Raw genomic sequence first — 26,786 nt, forward strand, 5'->3', positions numbered from 1 at the left:
GCGTGAGAGGCCCAGAGTTCAGGCCCCACAACTGACAAAAAAAGGAAGAAAGAGCACAGCAGAAGAAAGGCAACTGCAATGATGTAGACCCCCTGGCAGACCCAAGCCCTTAGTATCATAATGCTATAAAAATCAGAAGCAAGGGGCCTCATTGAGGTATAGGATGAGGGAACATTCTGTCTCTGCATGCAGAAATGACACTGATTCTTGGTCAGCAAGGCATGTCATGAGCCATTTGCCCAGGGCTGAGGGTTTGGAACAACATGTTCTTACTTGTGAATGCCTACTGTGTGGTTACCTACACTCTGCTACTTTAGTCTTCTTTGACCAGGAGCACACAGTGGCTAACCATACCATCAGCTGGGGCCAGAACTGACTACCACGTGACAGAATTCAGTTCTACTAGGATTAAGCCTTTTGTCCTGGCTTCATTTGGAGCTGGCTTTAACTGTGCCACATATTGGGCAGTTATCAATAACCCATGCTTTGCTGAAGCAAGCTGCATGAAGTTAACAGCCATGTCTGACCACCCAAACTTGTCCCCACTTTTGTCAATCCAATACTATGCTTAGGTTCTGCTTCTTTGCACTGTTTTTGCATTAGGGGATTCAGATGATTTAAGGAAGTCCCAGTGTTGGGAGGCAGTTCCACATGGCAGCTTGCTGGCTCTGGTCTCAGAAGTTCTGCTTGGGGCACCAGTAAGACATAGACTCTATCTAAAGCAAAGGTGGTCCTGTGCGTCCCCTCTCTGGCTCACTCATGGCATTTCCCTGTTTCTGTGTTGTGTTTGAATTTTTCACTTGTCAAATTGCCTTTACCAGTATGAATTCTGCAAAGGTAGAAACTTCTGGCATGTTCTCTTTGTATACCCTGTAGAGTCAAACTCAAACCATCACAGCTTTTCCTTAAAGATATGTAGAATTAAATAGATTCACTACAGCTTTAGCTAACTGTTCAGTTAATTGTGTGGAGTAATTCAGAGTTCCCCCCAGAACAAACTGCGTCCCTAGGCTCTGGAGGCTTCGTGGTGTGGTGGAAAGAACACTGGCTTCACAGTCAGGGAAAACCGGAATGTGGTACAAGGATTTAGCTGTGTGCCTCTGGTAAGCTTGTTAATCTCTGTTTCGTCATCTCTACCTCAGGGATGATAAATGCTGACCTGGTTGGGCTGTTAGGAGGTAGGGAGATAATATCTACCATAAGCCGAACTCAGGATCTAGAATATAGTAGGCCTTTGATAAATGTGAATTCCCCTTTCCCAGTACAAGAAGCTTTTGCCTAACCATGTCTTCTCCACATCCTGAGGGATGGTGGGTGAAGCTCTGATTCTGGGCTGAGATGCAGAAAGAAGAGCCTGTTCCTCGTGCCAGACCAAGCCTATTAACAACCCCAATGTGTCCCTCCGCACTTGTTTCAGTAATGACTGAAGTTTAGCCTGGGGCCAGTGGAGGGACTGATTTCTCTCATAGTTTCCGGTACTGTGGTTTTGCCACTTGTTACTGACTAGTGAGGTAGAGAGGAAATATGATCACAGAAGGCAAAAGAGATGTTGGGGTGGAGGGATTTGGCCAGCACTCGAAATAGCTTGAGGCCCCACCCTGGAACTGCCCTCCAGCTCCTAAGAGGAAAGGAACTGCACGAAGCAATCCATCCCAGACAGGTGGGGCACTGGATGAAAGAGGCCAGCCGACCTTCAAGGGAAAACATTGGCTTTGATCTCAGCAAAGGAAGGAGGGAGGTACTAACCCCTCTCCACCCCTTCCCCTTCCCCTATCCCCTCAGCACGCCTATGGTTTCCAGGGTTCTAATGGAAGTATTTTGGAAGGGAACCTTGTACTGGGGATCAGGCAGTGGAAGGTATGAGGTGGGGTGGAAGGCGGGGAGTTGAAGGTAACAAAGGCTTTAGAGCAGTCTGTCATTTCTAGACCTTAGAGTCAATGAATAAAGGAATGTAAATAGCTCAGCTCCAGTATACATCAGCCCAACTTAATGCTCCATTCTTGCTCAATCCTTTCCAGCTCTTGCTCACACAATGAAAACAGCATACAATTAGCTACTTGGTCAAAAGGATATCAGAAGAAGCCCTAAAGTTGCTGTATGCCTCGGTAATCCTGTTTGGTCACGGGAAACCAAGCCACAAACCTGAATCAGCCGATCCTTTTATCCTTCCCTGGACATTTAGTAAGTACCTACTATGTGCCCGTCTAGGTTAGTCACGGGGGTATAGGGACAATGAGACATGTTTAATAGAGGGTTTTTTTTTTTTTTAAAGAATCAGTACAATGAGTGTTATAGTAATAATGTTAAAAATCAAAGTAATGCCAGCTAACATTTACTACAGGCTTATTTTGTGTTAAGCACTTTTGATAGATTGACAAACTTAATTCTTACAAGCAACCTGTGTGGTAGGGACTATTATGGTTTCCATTTTAAGGCAAGGAGCTGAAATCCAGACTCACGTACAATATGTGAAAAGCTGAGATTTGCATGGAGGTCATTCTGGAGGCCAGCACTAACTGTAGAGTCCATAAAGTGGAGGTGATGTAGACTGGGGTCTGGCCAAGGGAGAACTGGGGTGAGGGTTATGGTGGAAAGGCAGGAAGCATGAACTAACCCCAGCCCCTAGTTAGATATAATTAGGTGTGGTAAGGGGGGACAGGCCACAAGGCTGGGGAAGCAGGCAAGAATTTCACAATGGGCCTTGCCCAGACAAGGCCCTTACTCCAGACTAGGAACTCCATGAGGGCAGAGCATTGATCTATTTGTTTCTTGCTATATTACAAGTTCCCAAAACAATGCTTGTTTACATGGTTTGGATGAGAAGAAGCTTCAAGAAGGTGAGCAAAGGTCACTTTGAGACAGGCACTTGAGACAGCCCACTGGCTAACCTGTAGAGACTGGTGCAATTGGAAGGGAGGAATGCTGAGTAGGAATACCTGGTTTTAGAGCCCCCAGGGGTGATCACAGGACTTAAGACAGGGACAGTGTGGGAGGGTTGGAGAGAGAAAAACTCCAAAGATAGCATCAATGGGATGAGACAGGGGAGTAAGGAAGAGGCGACAGTCAAGGATTTCTGGCTGTGGGGGGAAAAGGATTAGGAATATGAGGACTGAGGGCCTACATGTGTGTGAGGGGTCCACCTGGGAGCACATGCAGGATTCAAATACTGATGGCATTGTGATCTGTGTTCGAGAGGGAGGTAAGATTTCTGAGACCACAAGTACTACAGATTTGGGAATTACCAACAACATATAGCCATGGAATCAGATAAGATTGACAAGGCTGGCAAGGTGGGTCCTGCCAGAGTATGAGAGAAGGTATGTGAATGGCAATACCTTAAAGGGGACTGAAAGTCTTCTCATTTGTTTATGCATGGAAAGAAGGTTGGTAGACATCTGGTAGTAGGGGCCTAGAGGGAGGGGGGAGGGAATAGAGATAAGAATGAGAACTAGAATATTCTCTATTTAAAAGGGAGTTTGAGCAAGGTGCTGGTGGCACACACTTGCAATCCTAGCTACTTAGGAAGCTGAGATCTGAGGGTCATGGTTCAGAACCAGCCTGGGCAGAAAAGTCAGTGAGACTCATATGACCAATTAACTACCAGAAAACCAGAAGTGGAGCTGTGGCTCAAGTGGTAGAGCATAAAAGCTCAGGGACAGTGCCTAGGCCCCAAGTTCAAGCCCTAGGATTGGCATGAAAGGGAAGAAGGATGGAAGGAAAGAAGGAAAGAAGGAAGGAAGGAAGAAAGCAAGGAAAGAAGAAAAGAAAGAAGGAGGAACAAACAAAAAAGGAAGGAAAGAAAAGAGAAAACAAAAATGTTGTAGGGCTGGAGTCATGGCTCAGCAGTAGAGTGCATACAGGCTCAATGCCTTGGGTTGAGACCTCAGAATTGCCACAAAAATGGGTGGTTTTAGATGGAGTTCTGGAGTATATTTACAGGCTAAGGGGTAAGAACATACTGGGTGGACACAGGCACAGCCTGAGAGGGACTCATAGCTAATTATGTCTTTCTGGCCCATTAGGCAGGGATTCACAAGGGACAAATACTATCTTTTTTTTTGTTTTGTTTTGTTTTGTTTTTGGTTCATAGTGGGGCTTGAACTCTGGGCTTGGGTGCTGTCTCTCAGCTCTTCAGCTCAAGGCAAGTGCCCCACCACTTGAGCCACAGCGCCACTTCCAGTTTTCTGGTGTTAATTGGAGATAAGAGTCTAACGGCTTTCCTGCCTGGGCTGGGCTTGAGCTGCGGTCCTGAGATCTCAGCCTCTTGAGTAGTTAGGATTACAGGCATGAACCACTGGTGCCTGGCTATTGTGTTTTTTTTAAACACAAAAGTATTTATTGATTATTGTTCACCATTATTTACAAAAAGTAAATTATATACATATATGCAGTTTTTGACTTCTGAAAAATACTGTTTTATTTAGCTTTTAAAATAGTTTAACTAATGAGCATTAATTGTGGTATGTCCATATATGCATATACTGTACCTTGATTAAATTTAGTCCCTCTCTTTTTTTGTTAGCTTTCTTTTTGTTGGTCATGGGGCTTGAACTCAGGGCCTGGGCACTGTTCTTGAGCTTCTTTTGCTCAAGGCTAATGCTCTACCACTTGAACCTGACCTTTTCTGTTTCTGTGGTACTGAGGAATCAAACCCAGGACATGCTAGGTGAGCACTCTATCACTCTACCACTCTACCATTAGGCCATACTCCCAGCCCTTTTTGTTGCACTCTTAAAATTGTTATTATAGGGCTGGGAAGGTGGCTCAGTGATAGAGCGCTTGCCTTGCAATACATGAGGCCCTGGGTTCGATTCCCCAGCACCACATAAGCAAAAAGAAAAAAGCCGGAAGTGGCGCGGTGGCTCAAGTGGTAGAACGCTAGCCTTGAGCTGAAGAGCTGAGGGACAATGCCCAGGCCCAGAGTTCAGGCCCCACAACCAGACCCCCCAAAAAATTGTTATTATAAAAGGTAATGAGTACGTTTCTTTTCTGGACAATGTAACCCCTTTCTTTGCTTTCTTCCACTTTTCCTTCCCATATATTACCTCAAGCTCTTAGCATAAGGCCTGGAAAATAATAAGTGCTCAATTCATTAATAAATAAAATGTAGCGTGATTGGTGTTATGCAGAGATTCACATCAGGTACGTAATATTAGGGCCTTGATGGATAGGGTCATTACAAATAGTCAGTGAGGGAGGGGTATGTGTGGTCAGGTAGCTAAATCAAGCAAGAGAACACAGGATAAGTTTTGGAAACAGTAACTGCTGTTTGTTGGCTAATGCTGGATAAGGAGAACTAGGGAGCCTTAATGTTCAGGTTGAGAGGACAAGACCATATGACAGCAGTGGGGCAGGGCCAAAACTGGAGCAGTACTGTAGGACTTTATGGCAGACAAGAAGGCCAGGAGAGCAGAAATGTAACAGGGCTTGGCAGATGATCAGCTATGGAAGAAAAGAGTGCAGGAGAAGTGGAAGTTGACTCCTGGATTTTGAGCCTGGGGGATCCGGAGGATCCCAGTGTCTGTGACCAAAACTGAGGTAAATCAGTAAGAAAATCAAGTCCAGCTAGGGAAGAGGATAGGCCTGGTTCTAGTTGGGTGTGAGGTGACAGCAGGGAACTGTGTCTGGCAGGCAGCTGGAGATGGGCTGGGAGTGTGTGGAAGTAAGGACATGGCATGGGCCCAAGGTACAAAGTTGGGAGAAGGCCTACATTTAGAATGCAGTCAGGAGGATGAAAAGATCCAGTAAGCACAGAAAAAAGGAAGCAGAGGGAAGAAAGAACAGTGAAATGAAATTTCCTGGGAAGCTCAGGGATAATAAGTTTTAAAATGCTTACACCTGCCTTGCTGGCGACATGTCCTTGTGGTCAAAGCAGCTTTCTCTCCCAGCCAGTTGCAGTTACAATGGCAGATTCTGTCCAGTCTCCTTTCTAGAATATTCTAAGAAGTTCTCAAACTTTCTTTTTTTTTCAATACTAGGGATTGACTTCAGAGACTCGATTTGTTAGGCAAGTGTTCTACCATTTGTACCACAACTCTATCCCATTTTTTTTGTCAGTCGTGGGGCTTGAACTCTGGGCTTGGGCACTGTCCCTGCACCCTTCAGCTCCAGGCAAGTGTTCTACCACTTGAGCCACAACCCCACTTCCAGTCTTCTAGTGGTTTATTGGAGAGAAGAGACCCACAGACTTGCCTGCCTGGGCAGGCTTTGAATCATGATCCTCAGATCTCAGCCTCCTGAGTAGCTAGGATTACAGGCGTGAGCCATTGGTGCCTGGCTCTATGCCCTTTTGGTATGGGTTAATTTTTTTTTTACATTCTTTTTTTTTTATTGTAAAGATACTATACAGAGGGTTACAGTTACATGAGTGAGGTAATGAGTACACTTCCTCTTGAACATTGTTACCCCCTCCATTGTTTTCCCCCTACCATCCCCTCCCTCCCTCCCTTCCCCGAGGTTCTTTTTTTTTTTTTTTTTTGATTGTGATTAAGTGATTACTTAATTTCCGGAAATTCACAGTATTGTGGAATAATGATGCTCATTTAAAGTCACAAGTTCATTCTAACTTTCCTGGAGCAAATTGTCTATCACAGTCTGTAATATATAACATGCTCACATGTTATATACCATATATGTGATCAGCAGCATGGAGATATTTGGTAGTGGTTCAACCAGATGAGTGGGAGTTCTTTGTTTCTTAAGTCCTGTTAGTTTTGTCATATCACCTAACATTTTGGATTTATCATCCACTTATCAGGGAGACCATGTACTGTTTGTCTCTTCGTTCTTGGCTTACCTCGCTCAACATGATTCCTTCTAGCTCCATCCATTTCCCTGCAAATGCCATTATTTTGTCATTTCTAATGGCTGCATAATATTCCATTGTGTATAGATACCACAATTTTTGGATCCATTCATCTGTGGTGGGGCATCTAGGTTGTTTCCATATCCTAGCTATTGCAAACAGTGCTGCAATAAACATGGAGGTGCACGTGTCCTTGTATATTGGTTCCTGTTGTTCAGGGTAGATGCCTAGAAGTGGTATGACTGGGTCATAAGGGAGGTCAATCTTTAGCTTTCTAAGGACCCTCCAGACTGTTTTCCAAAGTGGTTGTATAAGTGTACATTCCCACCAGCAGTGTAATAGCGTTCCTCGTTCTCCACATCCCCTCCAGCATTTGTCGTTGGCTGATTTGTGGATGTGGGACATTCTGACTGGGGTAAGGTGGTATCTCAGGGTTGTCTTTATTTGCATTTCCTTCACTACCAGGGATGATGAACATTTCCTCATGTGTTTCTTTGCCATTTTTATTTCTTCATTTGAGAAGTCCCTCTTTAGTTCCCTTGCCCATTTAATAATTGGTTTGTTAGGTTTGGGAGGGATTAGTTTCTTGAGTTCCCTGTATATACAGGATGTTAACCCCTTGTCTGATATATTGCTGGTAAATATTTTTTCCCAATTAGTTGGTTGTCTTTCTAGCTTGGTTGCGATAGCTTTATCTGTGCAGAAGCTTTTTATTTTAAGGTAGTCCCATTTGTCGAGTCTCTCTCCAACTTGTTGTGACCCTGGGACTCTGTTCAGGAAGTTCCTTCCTGTGCCTATTAGTTCAAGTGTCTCTCCTACTCTGTCCTGCAGTAGTTTCAGAGATTCAGGTTTAATGTTAAGGTCTTTAATCCATTTTGAGTTGATGTTGGTGCATGGTGATAGGCTGGGGTCCACTTTTAGTTTTCTGCATGTGGCTGCAGTATGGGTTAATTTTGAGGTAGTATGTTGTTTTCTGTCTGGGCTGCCTTGGGCTGTGATCCTCTTACTTGCACTTCCAAGTTGTGTTGTTGGAATGACAGGAACATGCCACTGTGCCTAGCCATTGGTTAAGATGGGTATGACAAATATTTTTGCCCTTCTTTCTTGCCTTCAAACTATGATACCCCATTATTTATATCTCAAACAGGTAGGAGACTTGAGCCATTGCACCCAGCTTAAACTTTTAATTATTAGTTCAGGCTTTACCCTTCCCTAAAAATTATCTTGGATTCTATCAAGGCAGGCCCAAAGATAGCGCTAACCTCTCTTGTAACCCACCCCTGGCTTTTCTGTCTTCATTTAGGAATGTTGTGCCAGTGATAGTAATCTGGGCTCTGGCCAGAAAGAGTACTTCTTGTTCTGCATCATCCTGTGAACATAACTCATCAGGACCAAAACAACATAATATTAGCACTTTGGACCCTAACACGATCTTGTTCGATACTTCTCAACCTTTCCTATATCATCAATTACTCCATCAAAGAACCTGAGCCTAACCACGATGGAAACAAAAAAGCCCTCTTTTTTCCCCCTGAAAAACATTTCTGTTTACAGGAAATTCGGTTATTACATATGTCATTGATGGTACATTTTAAGGACATAAAATTGCAGTGGTATTATTGGGAGTAAATTTTATTGCCATGGCTTTACAACACAAACAAACAAAAATAATAACTCCATTAGTTGTTGGATTGAAGCTGCAGGAAGCAGCACATCAAAGGCAATTGCTAGCAGGAGAAGTGGGGGCTAGGGGGAGGTCCAAAGCCCAAGCAAGAGGTCAGGGAGATGCAGGCTATTCTAGAAAAGATGTTACATGTGGAGGTGGGCACGAGGATGCAATGAAAAGGGAATTCTCCATTGCTGGGATAAAATTCTGGTGTCCTGAAAGTGGAGCTGTGGTGCTCAAATGGTAGAGCACTAATCTTGAGCAAAAAATCTAAGGGGCAGTATCTAGGCCCTGAGTTCAAGCCCCAGTGCCTGCACCAAAAAACAAAACAAAACAAAACTTTGGTGTTCTAGGCTCCACACGTACCCTACCTTGGGCCTCACTGCACAGTATCAGTATATAGGAACAGTTTGATGGCGAGACTTACACACTAGGGCACCATTGTGCCAAGCACTGTATGTGAATGAATGAATGATAGGATGAATGGATAGTATATATAAATTGTTTCATTATTCACATTTTTTTGTGGTGCTGGAACCCAGGGTCTTGTGCATACAATGCATGCACTCTACTACTGAGCCACATCTTTGGCCCTCATACCTGGTTTAATTGCATTTTAGCTATTCTTACTGAAAAGAAGTTTCTAAAGGAAAATTATCAGGCAAACCTGGGAAATGTTATCTTACTTGAGCACCAATTACATTTAAGCAAAGAACAGGCCCAATATTAACAAGTCTTATTTCATTAGCTACAGTACTTAGAGGCCTCGTGCACAGCCATTTTGTGTATTTAACCTAATTTGTAAGAGTCCTATGTGAGCTGATCTGCAGCAGTACGTGCATGTGTACTTGTGCATGTCTGTGTGCGTGCACGCACGTAAACGTGCATTCTGTTAGGTTTTGAGTATCATTCTAGGCCCTAGGGAAAAGCTGAGAAAAAAAATAGTGTCTGGTGACAGGTCTCAAGGAGATGAAATCTAAATAGAAACAGAAAGGTCTAATTACTGGAGAGGCAGAGGAATCAATCCAAATGAAACTGTGTGATATTGGTTAGAGTTCTATAAAATGTTCTCACATGTGTGGGGCTACTAGACAAGTGAGGTGAGCCTAATGCCAAAACCATGTAGTGTTATAATTGTGGTGAACTTGAACCCAAGGCTTCAGACTTTCAGCCCAGTGGGCTTTCCAATAAATCATGAAATAATTAAAGAGTGAGATTTCTGGTACCATGGGGGATGAATCCTAAATCTTTGTTCTACCATTTACTAGTTGTGTGACTTTAACCAAGTTACTTATCCATGTCATGCACTGGTTTTCTTATTTGTGAAACAGGGGTGGGGGGAGATAACAGAAATCACTTTATAGGATTATTGTGACAGTAAATGAGTTAATTCACATAAAGCTCTTAGAACAGTCCCTGGTCCCGACAAATGCTCAGTAAATGCTTTTGTTAATATTTAGGGACTAGATGAGGATTAAAAAAGGAGATACAGAAGAGCCAGGAGAGATTAGGGCAGGGTGCTGCCACCTCTCGGGGTCTCCCTGCAGGCCAAGATTTTCCTTCAGGGTGAGGTTTTAGGGGTTTGGGGAAGAGCACTGTCCAAGACTAATACCTTCTTCACACCACTGCTGATCCTCAAATTTCTACTCTTACAGAGAATTCTTCCTTTATAAATACACGTAGGGTCAATTTTGGTTATATGTCTTTGTTAATCAAATGAATATTTTGGAAACAAGCCTACATAGGAACTTTTTTTTAACATCAACTATTTGTTTGGCCAAAGATGGGGATGGAAGAGGGAAGACTATAGGGATATTGCTTTACCAGCCTTGCTGGGGGACAAAAAGATGATTTTGAAAACAGATTCTAAGGTCTGGGCATGATGATTCAGGCCTGTAATTCCACCTACTTGGGAGGTGGAGACTAGGAGGATTGCAGTTTGAGGTAGATCCAGGTTTGTAAGACTCCATCTCAGTCAACATGCTGGCCATGGTGGTTCATACTTGTAATCCAAGCTACGAAGGAGGGGTAAATAGAAGGATAGTCATCTGAGTCTCTCCTAGGCAAAAACACAAGATCTTATAAAAGTAACTGAAGCAAAAAAAGTGCTGGGGAATGACTCAAGTAGTAGAGAGCCTGCGTAGCAATGTATGGTCCTGAGTTTAAGTCTCAATACTGTCCCTTCAAAAAAAGGGATTCTGTTGGAGTGATAAATGCGTGCTGACTTGACTCTATCCTTATTTTATGCCAAGCAACTCTTCTTTCTCCATCCTGAAACCTCTTATAATCTCTCTTCCCCACCATTTTGGCTTCCTTATTTCTCACACACTTCATTACTGTTTGACTTCTCCTCATAACTTCACCAAACTGTTTTTTAGAGGAGTATGGCAAAGAGATTTGAGCCTGTTGGTAGTAGCTGCTTGGAGTGCAGTGTTCACGAGGATTCCAAGACTCAGTCTAGGTTCAGCAGGAAAATGTACCACAGTCATTTTCTAATGTACCTGGGCCGGGGGGGCCGGGGGGGGGGAACTGAAGGTAGCTATGCCCTCTACTTGTTGTTCCTGAATTAGGAGACCAAGAGACTACCTACCTGTCCAACTTAATGTCCTCTTCTCACTTATTTATCCTGTTTGACTTCCTGTCAGTACATGTCATCAAGCTCCTCTTTCAAAATGACACTATCTCCTCCTTGTCCCCATGGATCTCACTATTCTTTTCCAATATTCTTTCCTGGACCCTCTTCATTCATTTCTGAATTGTAGGTCTCTTCTGGCATACTCTCAGCTTCTCCCTTCCCCCATCTCTCTCTCTCTCTCTCTCTCTCTCTCTCTCTCTCTCTCTCTCTCTCTCTCTCTCTCTTCTCTGTCTCTGTCTGTGTCACTTACTATAAGTCCATACTCTGTTGCTGTTTAATGACATTTATGTAGAGACCATACATCTCTGGGGCCAGTATGCATGTATTCCAGCCTCTGACTTGCATTTATAATTAATCATCTGCTGAGCATTTCCACCTGGGAAATTTGAGTTCTTGATTCTTGATGCTCAATATTCAATGTATCCCAAGAAGACCTAATTTATCCCAAATCCTTTAAAAGGGAATGTTTATGGTTTTGGTTCCATCAACACCATGGGGGACTCTCACTATACAATCTACTACTCTGCAAAGATTTGTGACCTTGAATGGGCTAGTGTTCTTGTGCTTTATTTAGAAGTATTGTGTTTTGTACTTTCAAAATACCTGCAGAGTTATATGGAGGATCCTGTTTCTGTGATATTACATTGTTTGGTGAGCAATTACTTCTTTTCTCATTATTTGTCAAACAAGACAAAAAAACAAACAACAGAAGGAGGCACAGGGCACTCCCAAGACTGGCATTCCTTGTCAGGGATGGCCAGATAGCAAACATGATGTTTGGTCTTGGTGCAGAGCGTAGTGTAGTAGGTGCTGAGGAGACAAAGATCAAGCAGAAAAAATATCTAGCAAAGGCACCCTGCGGTATAGAGGAGCTTATTGTCTGGTAGACAGTCTAAGAGGAGTCACAACTAGAACAGCAGAGATGACTACTTTCTCTATAGTGACAAATTCTGAAGGGGGATTGTTAATTGTGGATAATGATAAGGTTTTATGGAGGAGACTGGAGGTAATGAAACTGGATCCCAGGACCAACAAAAAAAGTAGATGGAGAGCCAGCACCAGTGTGGTCCCATCGGCAGCAACCTGCTCTGAACATCTCCTTTTTTTGTGCTGAAGACCAAGAGATTTGATGGGCTTGGCAGAGAAAGGGAAAGGCTGTGGAGGCATATGATATTCCATCAGAGTGGGATTTCTTCCTGTCATCCAGTGAGATGTCTCTGATATACATTGAGGCAACTGTGGGACAAATTAGAACCTATTGATTCATCTGTTCCCTGGTTCACATGACTTGTGTGTTTCCTGAACACTGCTAGGCCAGGCTGATGTCTTGCCTAGATGAATGAGTCTCAGTTTCTGCCCTCAAAGAGTGAATGGAGAGGCAGCTGTGCAACTGAGCAAGGACAGTGCTTTATGACAAGGGCCAACACAGGAGGGAACAGGAAAAGGGTTTTTTGAAGGCCATAGAGAAGACAAAGCAAAACAAGTAATGTTCTCAGTCAGCCTCTAATTGACTTCTGTCTTCCCACCTTTAGGAGGGAAAAATTATATCAGGAATTCATTTCTCATCTTGTCATTATCCCTGCTGAAGATCCAAGGTTAGCTCCTCACTATGTGCAGGACCAAATCAAAACACTAAGGCAGGAAATGTAAAGTACTGTAGTCTGGCCCATGGCCAATGGACATGCCCAGCCTTATTTCTCCATGGGCCTATACTATAGCCACATTGAGTAGCAGTATCTCTCTCACTCCTCTTTATCTAGTCAATTCTGTTGCCTCCCTCCATCCTTTGCTACAAGAAAGGTATTTTGGAGACAGTTGAGAAATGATTACCATTCTGCCTCTCCCAGCTCCTTCACACTGTCCAAATTCCTTCCTTGGGTTCCCATAGCTCAGGGCTGGCACTTATCACATCTTGGTGTAACTGTTTTTGTGCTTCTTTGCCCCAGGCAGTGTTGTCCACTAGGCAGTGCTTTCCCCACTGGTGGGAACTGGGCCCTCTTCTTTATCTCTGAGATTTGGTATGGACCCAGGACATAGTAGGCACACTTGACAACTTTGCTGGGTGAATGACTGACTTGGACATGTGGCCAGTTGGGCCCTGTTGTCGTCAGCAGCTGGGGTTACTTAACATGAGAGATGCATAAAATATGAAGGGCAGCCAGAGTAGCTGTAAAACAGGAGGCTCTAGTGACATCATGAAAACAAAACAAAACAAAACAAAACTGGAGAAGGCTGAGACAAATGCTCCCACTCAGGTTTTAACAAATGACTCTCACTTCTGAGCAGCCCTTTTATTTGTCTGCTCGCCATTCACTTTCAAAAACCCAGTGGTTGAAATGATTCTAATTATTCATGGTCAGTGGCATATCCAGGAAACACTTAGTTCACTAGCAATTAAAAGACACTAAAATAGATTTATACAAGTTGAACCTGATCTTGCTGGTAAGAAGGGAGTAAGAGATTCAGATCTTAGGGGAAGGGTAGTATTTGCTCACCAAGCTTAGTTCCTTTTTGCACTAGTTTGGTGTGACAAGGGTGTAGCCAGAGATACCCTTTCACCATCTGCTTTCATGCTTCCCTGCAGTCACCTCTCCTATAAATGTATGGGCACTGCCTGGGCCTAGCTATTGCCATAAGACAGCTCCTTAGTACTGTGATGAGGGGCTTGGCTTCCAATCATATTGGAACCCCTAATAAACAGGGTCCTGGATCTCTACTCTGCCAACCTTAAAGGGTTACATCTGAGGAGGAAAGGAAGGAATCTGGAGAAAAGCTCTAGGTGCTAGTCAACTCATGGCTGTGGGCCCTTTCAGTTTCTGTTTGTGGCTTTTCTCAGCAACTGATTAACAAAGATCCACTTAGGCTTGGCCTCTAACAGCTTATTCAAGAGTCCACACGAGGATGATACATCACCTCACCACACCCAATCCAACAGAGTTTTAATGTCCCTTTAATGATGACAGCAGATGGCAGCTAAACAAACATGGGGTAGCACATGCTTAGCACATGGAGTCCAGGTGTCCACAAAGATTTTGTGCCATTTTTCTCCACAGTAGACTCTGACTTGCTGGATTTAACTCTAAAGGGAGGAGAGGAAGGCCACCTTTGGCTGCTCCAAGAAACTTGGATAATATAGCTAAGCCCTCAATGGTCAAGTGTGATTGATGCAAAATTTAGGATAAGCAAAATAAAATGGCATGCATTTAAGCACCAGCTTTCATCTAAGTTTAGAGAACTGCAAAAAGGCTAACAAGCTGCCACAAAAACCAGCTAGGGAAGTGAATGAAGGTAGTGAAAAACTGGTCAACAGGAATGGTAGATCACATTTAAGTCTGACCTTAAATTATGAAGGCCAGGAGATACGGTAATGGCAACTTGTTGCTCTATGTGCAAAAGGATCCTAGGATCCTTCACACTTGGTCACACTTCCCTGCTTTTCCGCTTGAGGCGGAGCACAGGGCCCTCCCTTCTCAGCCTACACCATGATTCCTACTCATCTTTCAAGACCCAGCTCAAATGTAACCTCTTTGAAGTCTTTGCTGACTCCCCAAAAGCAGAGTTCCTTGTTGCTCCTCTGGGCCTCCACAGGCCCTTTTACAGCCTTTGGGCTCACTTTGACATATTTGTTTGCATGCCCTTCTTCCCCTACTAAGCCAGGAATAGAGTTCTTAGGAGCCAGAATGTTCACATGGCACAGAGATGCTTTCTGAGCATCAGGCTGGGCATAGGGATGATCCTCATTCAAGGTTGGCTGTCTGAGTGAGCATATGCATACACTTGTGCTTATTGGGTCCATGAGCACCCAGAGGGAAGGTTCATTAGGCAACAATTGGATATACTTTACCTGCTTCTTCAACAGTGGATTACCTGCTTAGTGATTACTGTGGTGCTTGAAAACAGTAAGAAATCTGCTGCTAGGGGTGGCCTCACCTCACATGGAAGAGATAAGGCCTTGGGGTCCAGGCTCTCAGCATGCTTTTCATGGTTCACAAATGCAAGGCAGAAAGTGTTGCCCCAAGCCTTCATCTCAACTCTCTTGTATTTTCCACTCAGGAACTTGCCCAGAAGCATCACTTAATATGCATGATAAAATCATACCTGTAACCTTGGCTACTCAGGAGACAAATCTGAGGATCATGGTTTGAAGCCAACCTATGCAGGAAAGACTCTGAAACTCCTATCTCCAAGTAACCATCAAAGAGCTGGAAGTGGAGGTGTGGCTCAAGTGGTAGAGCCATAGCTTTGAGCAAAAAAGCTAAGGGACTAAACCCAAGTCCTGAGTGCAAGCCCCAATGCTGGCATAAAAAATATGTTTGACAACTGGAAACACACCCATTAACTGAGAGGAATGACTGCCTCATGATTGGAGCTCAGCTGTCCTAGACATAGCTCCCACAGAAGCTCTGGCTTAGCACCCACAGCCTCCGGTTTTCTGATTCTGCTAATGATGAACTTGATAACTTTAGACATACCAGCATATTTCACATTCTTCATCTCCAAAATGGGGAGAAGAATGATGATATTGCATGGTATGAGTTGATAAGCAGCTTGACTGAGATCCTCATGGATAGGGGAAGCAGGGGTGGATGCTAGCGGAGCCTTCAGGTTTTTTTTGTTGTTTGGGCTGTTGCTGTTCTTGTGAATTGTTCTGCTTCAAGCCCAGATGCATAGCCCACAGTGAGGAAGGGGAAGCCAGCTACTGTGCATGGAGTGGACTGCACTGAAAGGGATGGAAGGGCTGAGATGAAGGGAATGAGAGAGGTTGGTATGGGATGGGATGAGACAGGATGGGATGGGACAGGACAAAGACAGGGTGATATGGGATGGGATGGGATGCTTAGTTGTGGGCTTGCTGACAGCTGGTCTGCTCCCTGGAAGAGAGTAGGAGCACCAAGCTCTGGTGGCTGTGCTTGCCAGAGCAGTTTACTATTAAAATCAAATAAAACTCGTGACAAAGTCAATCTGACACATCTTTAACGATACACATGATTATTTTGCTGTAGTGTAATTAGGCATAATGGCAAGCAACTCCCAGGAATGACTATAATCACAATCACTTTTATACAGCTGAACCAGAGAGTTCTGAGGGCAGCCAGTAAGGGGGTGGGAATTTGGGATGGGTGGATAGGAGAGCAGAAACCCTGTGGCAAGCTGCATATCTCTTCCCTCTGCACTCAGTCCCTTCACTCTTTACTGGGGGAACAACACAATAAAGATCTGATGAGGGGCTGGGCGCCGGTGGCTCACGCCTGTAATCCTAGCTACTCAGGAGGCTGAGATCTGAGAATCGCGGTTCAAAGCCAGCCCGGGCAGGAAAGACCATGAGACTCCTATCTCCAATAAACCACTAAAAATCCGGAAGTGGCGCTGTAGCTCAAGTGGTAGAGCGCTCGCCTTGAGCTGAAGAGATGAGGGACAGCATTCAAGCCCCATGACCGACAAAAAAAACACAAAACAAAAAACAAAACAAAAAAAGCACAAAGATCTGATGAGGGGACTGGATTTTAACCTTTCAGTTTTTTCTCAGGCCTGGAGTAGATTGTCCTCAAAAGTTGAGGGTTATGGACTCTGATGTTCATAAACACTTCAAAATGATTACTCCCCACTTTTTAACAAGGCCCAAAATTCCACAAAGTAGCCTTAAATCTAAAAAGCACATAGCTACTACTTGGGCCTTGTTTGGATGCACATAAAAGGGTGTTTTCTAGACAATTGGTAAAATGTGACACACAGATATTAGATGATATTGAAATGATTGTGCTCATTGAGTTCAATAATGGCATTGTGATTATGTTAAGAAAAGCTTCTTATGGGTTGAGATAAATCAATGGTAGATTACATGTTCAGTAGGCTCAAGGACCTGGGCACAATCCCCCACTCCTCAAAACAAGAGATCTCTAGAGATATATACAAAAATAATTACAAGCCATCAATGGTAAAATGGTATGAAACCCCAGAATAGTATTAACATTCTTCAGAAAAGAAATGAAGGCCAGAAGAAGAAAAATCATGGATATTGATAATCGTGGAAGCTATATAATGAGTGCATGAAGGCTTCCCATTACTCTTCTCTTTGCTTTACATATGGTTTGAAAGTTTCCATAATAAAAACTTGAACAAATCAGGTACCTTAGTCTGCACTGGTAGTGACCCATTCAGTAGTGAAAATTAGCTTGATCATGCCAACATCTCACATACACAGGAAGCTGCCAGGAATAGCAGTTTGGATGAGCAAAGCCAAAAGGGTAGATAGGTATATGTTATAACTTGTGCTACTTTTGGAGCCTGGAAGTCTTGGCTGGAGTGGATATATGTGTGGAGGATGGGGAATTCTGAATGGCTGCAGGACAGTCTGAAGGTACTGGCAGAAAGTAAAAAAAGATATGAGACAGTATAATAAACTGGGCCCTCATGCCTACACTTATGGTCCCCACTAGCCTGTAAGATCTGAGAGACTAACTCCTATATCTTCATTATTTGTCTTCCTTAGAGCCCCTGGGCATTAGCTTATTCATTTTATTCCACACTAGTTACTCTACACTATTTGTTCCATCTATTTAAGAACATTTATTATCTTCTATATTATCTTCTATTGCCATTTATCTTCTATAGGCAATGCTTTATCCCCCATGCTTACCATGTGCACATTGGTAAGCATGGGGGATAAAGCAGTGAACAAAATCAAGTCCACAGGAAACTTACGTTATAGTAGGAGGAGACTAGGTAGTATATATAATAATGTATGTAATATGACAGATGGTGGTTACATGCTGCAAGAAAGATAAAGTAGGGTAAGGGGGAGAAGGAGGGTAGGTATTTTGTTGTTCAGGATCAAATATGCATGACACTTAGGCCCTTATAAGCTTTTTTCAGGTTCCCACTTCAAGCAAGTCTTCAGTCAAGTTGGATTCCATGCCATTCATTCCCTGGATTTTGCCAAAGGAATCATATATGTGTGTGTGTGTGTGTGTGTGTATACACTTTAACTCCATTGCTGATTACGTTCAGCCCTCAAATACCTGATTAATTCACATTGTTCTTTGGAAACCTTCAGGTACTACTTCCACCAGGGAGTAGTCACAGGCTCTTCAGCCCTAGGTCTTCTGCTTCTGTAGCATCCTTGCATATAAGCTCTATCATGGCACACAACACTATGGATTATCAGTCTTTTCCTGACTGATAGAGAGATATAGAGAATATATCTATGTCTTTCCATATAGCACAGGGCTTGGAGCATAGTGGGGATCCTGTACATGCTTGGTAAACACATCAATGCAAAGACAGATGAAAGACATCAATCTGCTCCCTAGTAGAACATTATTGGAAATATGGGAAACATCTCATTTTAATCACATGCTTGGAAAATAGAATTGCTACTTAGTTTGTATGTAGTGACCAAAGGAACAAATGGGACCAGACTCCTTGGATATGTTTTAAATTTGATGATAATTCACATTCAACAATTATTGCATAAGCCTGACTGCCTGAGTTTTACTTTTGGCTCCACCATTTACTACCAGGGTGATCTGGAGCAAGTTACACTTAGAGTGACTCAGTTTTCTCATCTAAAGGAGGGGGATAGTATTTAGTGTTATATGAAATAATGTTCTGCAAACCATTTACAATTTAGTACTTGATATACAAGCCATGCTTATTTATTCATTTCTGTGTATTGAGCTCCTGCCAGTCCAGTTTGTGGGAGGCAGAGTGCCTTGAAGGAGCTAATATTTGGCCTAATAATAATAAAAATATTTGCATAATAAGAGGGAGCTACTGAGCATAGCCCCATTCCACAAAGAAGAAAAGTGAGGCTTAAAGCTACTAAGTAACTTGCTGAAGGCCACAGAACTTGGAAGCTGAAAAAAAAAATCTTATCTCAGGTCTGTGTGACTCTAAAACACTTCGCTCAAGACCAGGTCAGAGAACTATAGCCTGTGGGGTAAATCTGCAGTACATGTTACAAATCTGTCCCACTGCTCTATTTTTTCTTTGAGATATAATTCACCCTTTTACAGTATACTCACAAGTAGTATATTTATAAGGCGATGCAATCATTCTCTAATTCTACATGTTCTTTCTTCCAGAAGAAAACTCCACATCCACATTGTTTCCCTTCCTCCAGTTGCAGGAGACTACTAAAACCTATTATCTGTCTCTATGGATGGAATGTGCACATTCTGGACATTTCATGCAAATAGAATCATGGTATATGTCCTTCTGTGGCCTTTTTTTCATTTAATGTAATGTTCACCACGCTATAACACTTATCAGTACATATACACAGCCCTATAGATGTTTCTCACACTAGCCTAAAGATGAGACAGTTTAAATGAATAAGTTTCCTTTGGTATTCTCAGGACATATACACATATGTCTGTGCATATTTGTATGTATATAATCAGACCTGTGTATCTGGTTCCACATCTGCAGATTCAACTAACAGTAGAAAAATATTTAGAAAAACTTGCATTTGTACTGAACACATACAGACAAATTTTCTTGTCATTATTCCCTAAATAACACAGTGTAAAACTACTTCTACAGAGCTTATACTATACTAGGGATCATAAATAATCTTAGAGATGCTTTAAAGGATATGACAGAATGTGCTTATATTCTTTGTAAATATGGTGCCATTTTATATAACTGACGAGTATATTTACATTTTTTCTCTCTCTCTGTGTGTGTATCCATTTTGTTTCTCTATACATCATTTATGGATGTTTCTGCTTTGGGCTATTATGAATAATGCTGCTATGAAAATATCTGTACAAGTTTTCTGTGTGAAGTTATGTGCATATATACATTGGAATGAAATTCCTAAGTAATTTAGTAACCCTAATTTTTTATGTATGTTTTTATTGTAAAAATACTGTACAGAGGGGTTATAATTACATGAGTAAGGTAATGAATACATTTCCTATTGAGCATTGTTACCTCCTCCTTCATTTTCCCCCTACCATCCCTTCCCTCCCATCCTCCCCAACTCCTCCCTCCTCATAGTGTCTTGTACATCTCATTGAGTAACCCTAACTTTTAAGGAACTATTAGACTTTTCCCCAAAGTGAGTATACAGTTTTATATTTCTACTGGCAAAGTATGAGGGCTTTAATTTCTCTATGCACTTCTTGCTATTGTCTTTTCATTATTATTATCCTATCATTTGCACTTGCCTAATGACTAAAGATGTTGGGCATATTTAAAATTATTGGCCATATATACGTTTTATACATATGTATAAAGAAATTATATTCACATACTTTGACCTTTTGTTTGGGGGGGAGGAAATAGTACTACTAGTGTTTGACCTCAGGGCTCACCTCCAACCCTTTTTGTTTTAGTTATTTTTCAGAGAGGGTCTTGATTTCTGCTTGGTGACTACATGTGGCCTCCTGAATAGTTGGGATGACAGGCATGTGCCACCAGTCCTGGTTTGTATTGTTGAGATGAGATCTCCCTAAACTTTTGCTTGGGCTGGCCTTGGACCACAATCCTCCTAATCTTTGCCTCCCGAGTAACTTGGATTACATATATGACCCACTTCATCTGGTGTTTGACTGTCTTAAAAATGGATAAGTGCTGGGCTCCAGGGGCTCACACCTATAATCCTAAGAGGCTAAGATCTGAGGATTGTGGTTCAAAGCCAGCCTATATAGGAATGTCTGTGAGATTCTTATATCCAATTAACCACCAAAAAGCTGGAAGTAGAGCTGTGGCTCAAGTGATACAGCACTAGCCTTGAGCAAAAAAGTTCAGGGACAGTGCCTAGGCCCTTAGTTTATGCCTCAGTACTGGCACAAAAATGGATTAGTTTGCTTTTATGATTGAGTTCTAAGGGTTTAAAAAGTGTTTCTGGCTATGTCTTTTATATGTGATTTGTAAGTATTTTCTCCAATTGACTTGTCTTTTCACTTTTTCAATAGTGTCTTTAGAAGCAAAATTGCGATGAAATCCAACTTAGTTACTTTTTCCTTGCACTGTTTATTTTTTAAAAAATTATTATTATAAAGGTGATGTACAGAGGGGTCACCATTTCACAAGTCAAGTAATTAGTTCATTTCTTTTTAGACAATGTCACCCCTTCCTTTGCTCTCTCTCTCAGTTTTCCCTTCCTGTCCCCACCCACAAGTTGCATAGTTCTTTTCCAATATGGTTTCTACTGAGTACCACTGCTGCACTTGTTCACCTTTTATCTCTCCCTTTTTGTGCCCCCTCTAACACTCCCTCAAAAGACAGAAAAATGGACAAAAAAAGACAAAAATGGTAAAGAAAAAGAAAAAAACCTCTCATTTCCATTTCCTGGAATTCATTTCAAGAAACATTGTAGAGGCACACAGGCATTGCATTTTTGTGTTTCTTCCCTAAGAGTGTCCTTTGGTCTCATTATGTATGAAAGCTAGAGTCATGTATAATTTACCATGTATTTTATATCTAGCTTCTGAATATGAGAGCAAACATGCACAATTTGTTTCTCTGAGTTTGGCTTACCTCACTTAACATTTGTCCTAGGTCCATCCATTTCCCTGCAAATGACATAATACTGTTCTTTCTAATAGCTGTATAAACTTCCATTATGTATAGGTACCACATTTTTTTGGATCCACTCATGGTTTTTTTTTTTTTTTTTTCGGTTGTGGGGCTTGAACCCTGGGCCTGGGTTCTGTCTCTGAGCTCTTCAGCTCAAGGCAAGCACTCTACCACTTGAGCCATAGCTCCACTTCCAGATTTCTGGTGATTCATTGGAGATAAGAGTCTCATGGACTTTCCTGCCAGGGCTGGCTTTGAACTGCAATCCTCAGATCTCAGCCTCCTGAGTAGCTAGGATTACAAGAATAAGCCACTGGTGCCCAGTGTCCGCTCAGCTATTGTAGGGCATCTGGGATGACTTCATTCCATAACTTCGCCATTGTGAATACTACAGCAATTAACACAGATGTGCAAGTATGTTTATGGAATCCTGGCTTGTGATGTTGGCTGGGTGGAAGATGCTCATGAGTGGTATGGCTGGGTTGTAGGGAAGATCCATGTTTAGTTTTTTGAGGAACCTCCAGACTGCTGTCTAAATTGGTTGTATTTGTTTACATTATCACCAAAATGCACTGTTTATTTTTGAGACAGAGTCTTACTTCTTGCCTGGTTCCATAGACTGTGATCATCTTATATTATGCTTTCTACCATTGCTGGGATGGCCAGCATGTACTACTACACTCAGCTTCTTCTGTTGAGATAAAGTCTCACAGCCTTTTTTTTTTTTTTTTTTTTTTGCCTGGGCTGGTCTTAAACTGTGATCTAGATTTCAGCCTCTTGATCACATGTAGCTGTGATTAAAGGGCTTGGCTCTTTCTCAGAAATTTCTTTTGGTAGTTCTAGGGATAGAACCCAGGGGATCTCTTTTCTTAAGGTGAGAGTTTATGTTTCAATTTGTGTTATTTTTTTTGACTTTTTAGTAGTTAATTGGAAATAAGAGTCTCTTGCACTTTCCTGCCTGAGCTGGCTTTGAACCTTGATCCTCAGATCTCAGCCTACTGTGTAGTTAGTATTATATTCATGAGCTACTGGTACCTGGACCTTTTTTTTTTAAAACAACAACAACAACAACAACAACAGGTATTTACAGCCAAAAATCTACCTGAAAGTCCCACTTTTATTGTATTCTATAAGTTTGGGCATGTTTTCCTTTTTGTTCTTTTTTCTTCATCTCAAAGCATTTTCTAACTTCTCTTAGGATTTCTTCTTTTTTTAATTTTTATTTATTTTTTATTGTGAAAATACTGTACAGAGGGGTTACAATTAGATGGGCAAAATAATGAGTACATTTCTTATCAAGCATTGTAGCCTCCTCCTTTGTTTCCCCTTCCCATCCCTTCCAAGCCTCCCCCCGCCTCCCCCACCCAATCCCCCCCCCAAAGTTGTAAAGTTCATTTTTGACATGACAACTTGTTGCAACGGGTCCACCTGTATCCTTATTTAAACGACTTGTTTTTTCCCTAGGATTTCTTCTTTAACCAACATTTGCTCTTTAATTTGGAGTGTGCTCTTTAATTTCTACATGTTTGTGAATTCCTAAAATTTTCCTTCTTTTATTGATTTCAAATTTCATTCGCTTCCATCCATCTAATTTAATACCAAAGTGTTTTGTATGGCTGTAGTCCTTTTCAATATATTGCTATTTTGTGGCCTAACATGCATTATATCTTGAGAAGAAAGTATCTTCTCCCCTAGTTGGCTTATCACGTTGTTCAACTCCTCTATTTCCTTTCTGAACTTCTATCTAGTTATTCTTTTTTTTGGGTGGGGGGTCCGGTCATGGGGCCTGAACTCTGGGCCTGGGCGCTGTCCCTCAGCTCTTCAGCTGAGGGAACCCAGGCATGCAAGGCAAGCGCTCTACCACTGAGCCACCTTCCCAGCCCTCTAGTTATTATTTTTTTTCTGGGGGGGGGGTCTGGTTGTGGGGCCTGAACTCTGGGCCTGGGCGCTGTCCCTCAGCTCTTCAGCTCAAGGCTAGCGCTCTACCACTTGAGCCACAGTGCCACTTCCAGCTTTTTTCTTTTTATTGCTTATATGGTGCTGAGGAATCGAACCCAGGGCCTCAGGCATGCAAGGCAAGCGCTCTACCACTAAGCCACCTTCCCAGCCCCTGTCTAGTTATTCTATCCATTATTGAAATAGGGGATTGTCATCTCCAACTATTGTTTATTTCTGCCTTGAATCCTTTGGTTTTTGATTCATGTGTTTTGGTGTCCTGTTAATGTACATAAATGATTATAATTTTGCCTATTATAGTAAACAGCTTTCTTTTGGTTACTACATACACGATCATGTTCATTATCCTTTTTTTGTGCCAGTCCTGGTGCACATCACTGGGCCTGAGCACATCACTGAGATTTTGTGCTCAAGGCTGGTGTTCTACCACTTGAGCTATAGCTCTATGTCTGGATTTTTGGTGACTAATTGGAGATAAGAGTCTGGTGGACTTTCCTGCCAAGGCTAGGGTTATATAGGCACGAGTCACCGGTGTTTGGCTTCAGTATCTTTTATACTTTCAAATGTTGTGTGTAGGGATGGAAATTTGGCTTAGTGGTAGAGTGCTTGCTTAACATTCATAAAGCCCTGGGTTTGATTCTTCAATACCACATAAACAGAAAAAGCCAGAAGTAGTGCTATGGCTCAAGGGGTAGAGTGCTAGCCTCAAACAAAAGAAGCTCAGAGACAGTGCCTAGGCCCTGAGTTCAAGCCCCAGGACTGGCAAAAACCAAACAAAAAAACCAGATGTGTGTCTTTGAGTTTAAAACATTTCTTTTATGAACAATGTATAGGTAATTCATTTTAGAAGTTTATTTGCCAATCTCTAACATTTAATTGGAGTGTTTAATCATTTACATTCAATGTTAATTACTGGTGATGCATGATCTAGGTATGTGATGCTACAATTTGTTTTCTATATGTTTTAGGCTTTTTGATTACTATTACTGTTGTCTTTTAAATGAAATAAGTATCTTTTAGTGTGCCATTTTACTTCTGTTTTAATTGCATATATATAAATTATATATATATGTATATATATATGTTTATTTTCTCAATAACCTGGGTGTTTCAATGAGCATTGTAACTTGAAGAATACACTTTACATTAACACCAATCTAATTTCAATAGCATATAAATACTCTGCTCCTATATAGTTCCATTTCCCTACCCCTCCTTTGGATTATTTTTGTCATACATATCTTTATACATTATTCACTTATTTTTTAAAATTTTATGCACTTATCAGAGCAGATGTATAGTTATTTTGATTAACTGTCTTTTAAATAATATAGGAGAAAAAAGTTACATTGGAATATTTTTTTTTCATTTTTTTGGTTTGAGATAGTGGTCTTGCCATGCAACCCAGGTTGACCTTGAAATTTTGATTCTCCCTTCCTTAGTCTCCAGAGTCATGGGATTAAAGATATGCATTACTGCACCTGGTTTACCTTTTCAGTTTTATATTTACATATGTACACATCCTTACTGATGTTCCTTCTTTATTTTATTAAAAATATGAATTCAATTTCTATTTAGTGTCTTTTCATTTCAGCCTCTACCCCTACCTCCCAAGTATTTTTTTTTATAATACAGCAGGTTTAACATTTCTTGTAACAACACATTCACTTAATGTTAACAATGAATGTCTTAATTTCTCTTTCATTTTTGATGAATGTTTGCCAGAGGTAGAATTCCTGGTCAATACTAGTTTGATTTTTTTCCTTTCCAACATTCTAAATATGTCACTATATGGCCATCTGAATTTCATGGTTTTTGACCAGAAACAGCACCTTACTGAAAGATTTCTTATATACTATGAATTATTTTTCTCTCCTTTTAACTTCTTTCTCTGTCTCTAAAGGGCTTTGGCAGTTGAGGATGTCTTTCAATCTCTCAGTTGATCCTACTTTTACTGAGTTTACTGATCCTACTTTTAGTGAGTTCACTGAGCTTCTTAGGTGTATAGATTAATTTCTTTTTCCAAATTTGGGAAGTTTTAGGTCATTATGTCTTCAAATATTATTCCCTTTTCCTCCCATCTTTTTCTGAGACACTCATTATGCATGTTAGTGTGTTTGATATTGTCACACAGGTCTCTGAAGATCTGTTTATGTTTTCATTCTTTTTACTGTCTGCACTTTAGACTGAATAATATCAGTTGATCTATCTTCCAATTTGCTGATTCTGCCTTCTGCCTGCTCACATTTGCTATTGAGCCCCTCTAACAAATTTTTATTTCAAGTATTATACTTTTTGAATACAGAATTTCTATTTGTTCTTATTTCCCTAGAAAAATTCTTGATTTGTTAAGACATGTTTCTCTCTCTCTCTCTCTCTCTCTCTCTCTCTCTCTCTCTCTCTCTCTCTCTCTCTCTCTCTCTTTGGTTGGTTGTGGGGCTTGAACTCTGGGCCTGGGTGCTATCCCTGAGCTCTTCAGCTCAAGGCAAGTGCTCTACCACTTGAGCCACAGTGCCACTAAGACATGTTTCTCATACTTGTAATTTTCGTACTTATTTAAGATTGTAGATTAAAGCTCAGAGGGACAGTTTATACTGATTGTGTACTGGTCACATTTCTTGTTACTTTGCATGCTTTGTAATTTTTGTTGAAAATTGGACAGTTAGTTATATAACATGGGAACTATAGAAATCACCTTGCATCCCTCCCTGGAGTTTGTTGTTCTTGCTGTGGTATTTATTTGTTAAGTGATTTTTCTGTATTAATTCTGCAAGGTCCATATTCTTTTGTCATGTGTGTTCACTAAAAGCTCTGCTTGGTTTAGTTTAGTAGCCAGCTAATGATTAGACTTCCTTAATTTCCCAGGATCAGTAAATCTTCCAGTCTGTTTTTCTTCTTTTCTGTGCTGAGGATTGAATTTAGGGCCTTGTTCATACTCCATCCCAGCTCTAATGCTCTAATCTCTCAGTGTTTACAAGAAGCTGTGTGTGTGTGTGTGTGTGTGTGTGTGTGTGTGTGTGTGTGTGTGTGTGTGTGTGTGTGTGTGTGTGTGTGTGTGTGTGTGTGTGTGTGTGTGTGTGTGTGTGTGTGTGTGTGTGTGTGTGTGTGTGTGTGTGTGTGTGTGTGTGTGTGTGTGTGTGTGTTGGGGGACATACCCCCAGCATTGAGCTAAGCAGTTGACAAATGTGCCTTATCAT

At 41.6% G+C, this 26,786-nt stretch overlaps 1 protein-coding gene and 1 long non-coding RNA gene across 3 annotated transcripts in view; one reads left to right on the plus strand and one right to left on the minus strand.

The window, feature by feature from the left end:
• The window catches only part of Hdac8 (histone deacetylase 8), a 265,953-nt gene that overhangs the window by 32,711 nt on the left and 206,456 nt on the right, over window positions 1-26,786 (minus strand). The gene's annotated exons all lie outside the window — the stretch shown is intronic.
• Window positions 1,566-26,786, plus strand: part of LOC138840293 (uncharacterized) — a 240,599-nt gene continuing 215,378 nt past the window's right edge. Inside the window, exons 1-2 of one of the 2 annotated variants that reach the window (XR_011376059.1) lie at window positions 1,566-1,738; window positions 2,019-2,181. This is a non-coding gene — a long non-coding RNA (uncharacterized lncRNA). The remainder of the gene's footprint in view (window positions 1,739-2,018; window positions 2,182-26,786) is intronic. The other variant, XR_011376060.1, reaches the window with a different exon arrangement.

Source organism: Dipodomys merriami, unplaced genomic scaffold (genome assembly GCF_024711535.1).
Source record: "Dipodomys merriami isolate MVZ:Mamm:240054 unplaced genomic scaffold, mDipMer1.0.p SCAF_3, whole genome shotgun sequence".
In the NCBI taxonomy this organism is placed as follows: domain Eukaryota; kingdom Metazoa; phylum Chordata; class Mammalia; order Rodentia; family Heteromyidae; genus Dipodomys; species Dipodomys merriami.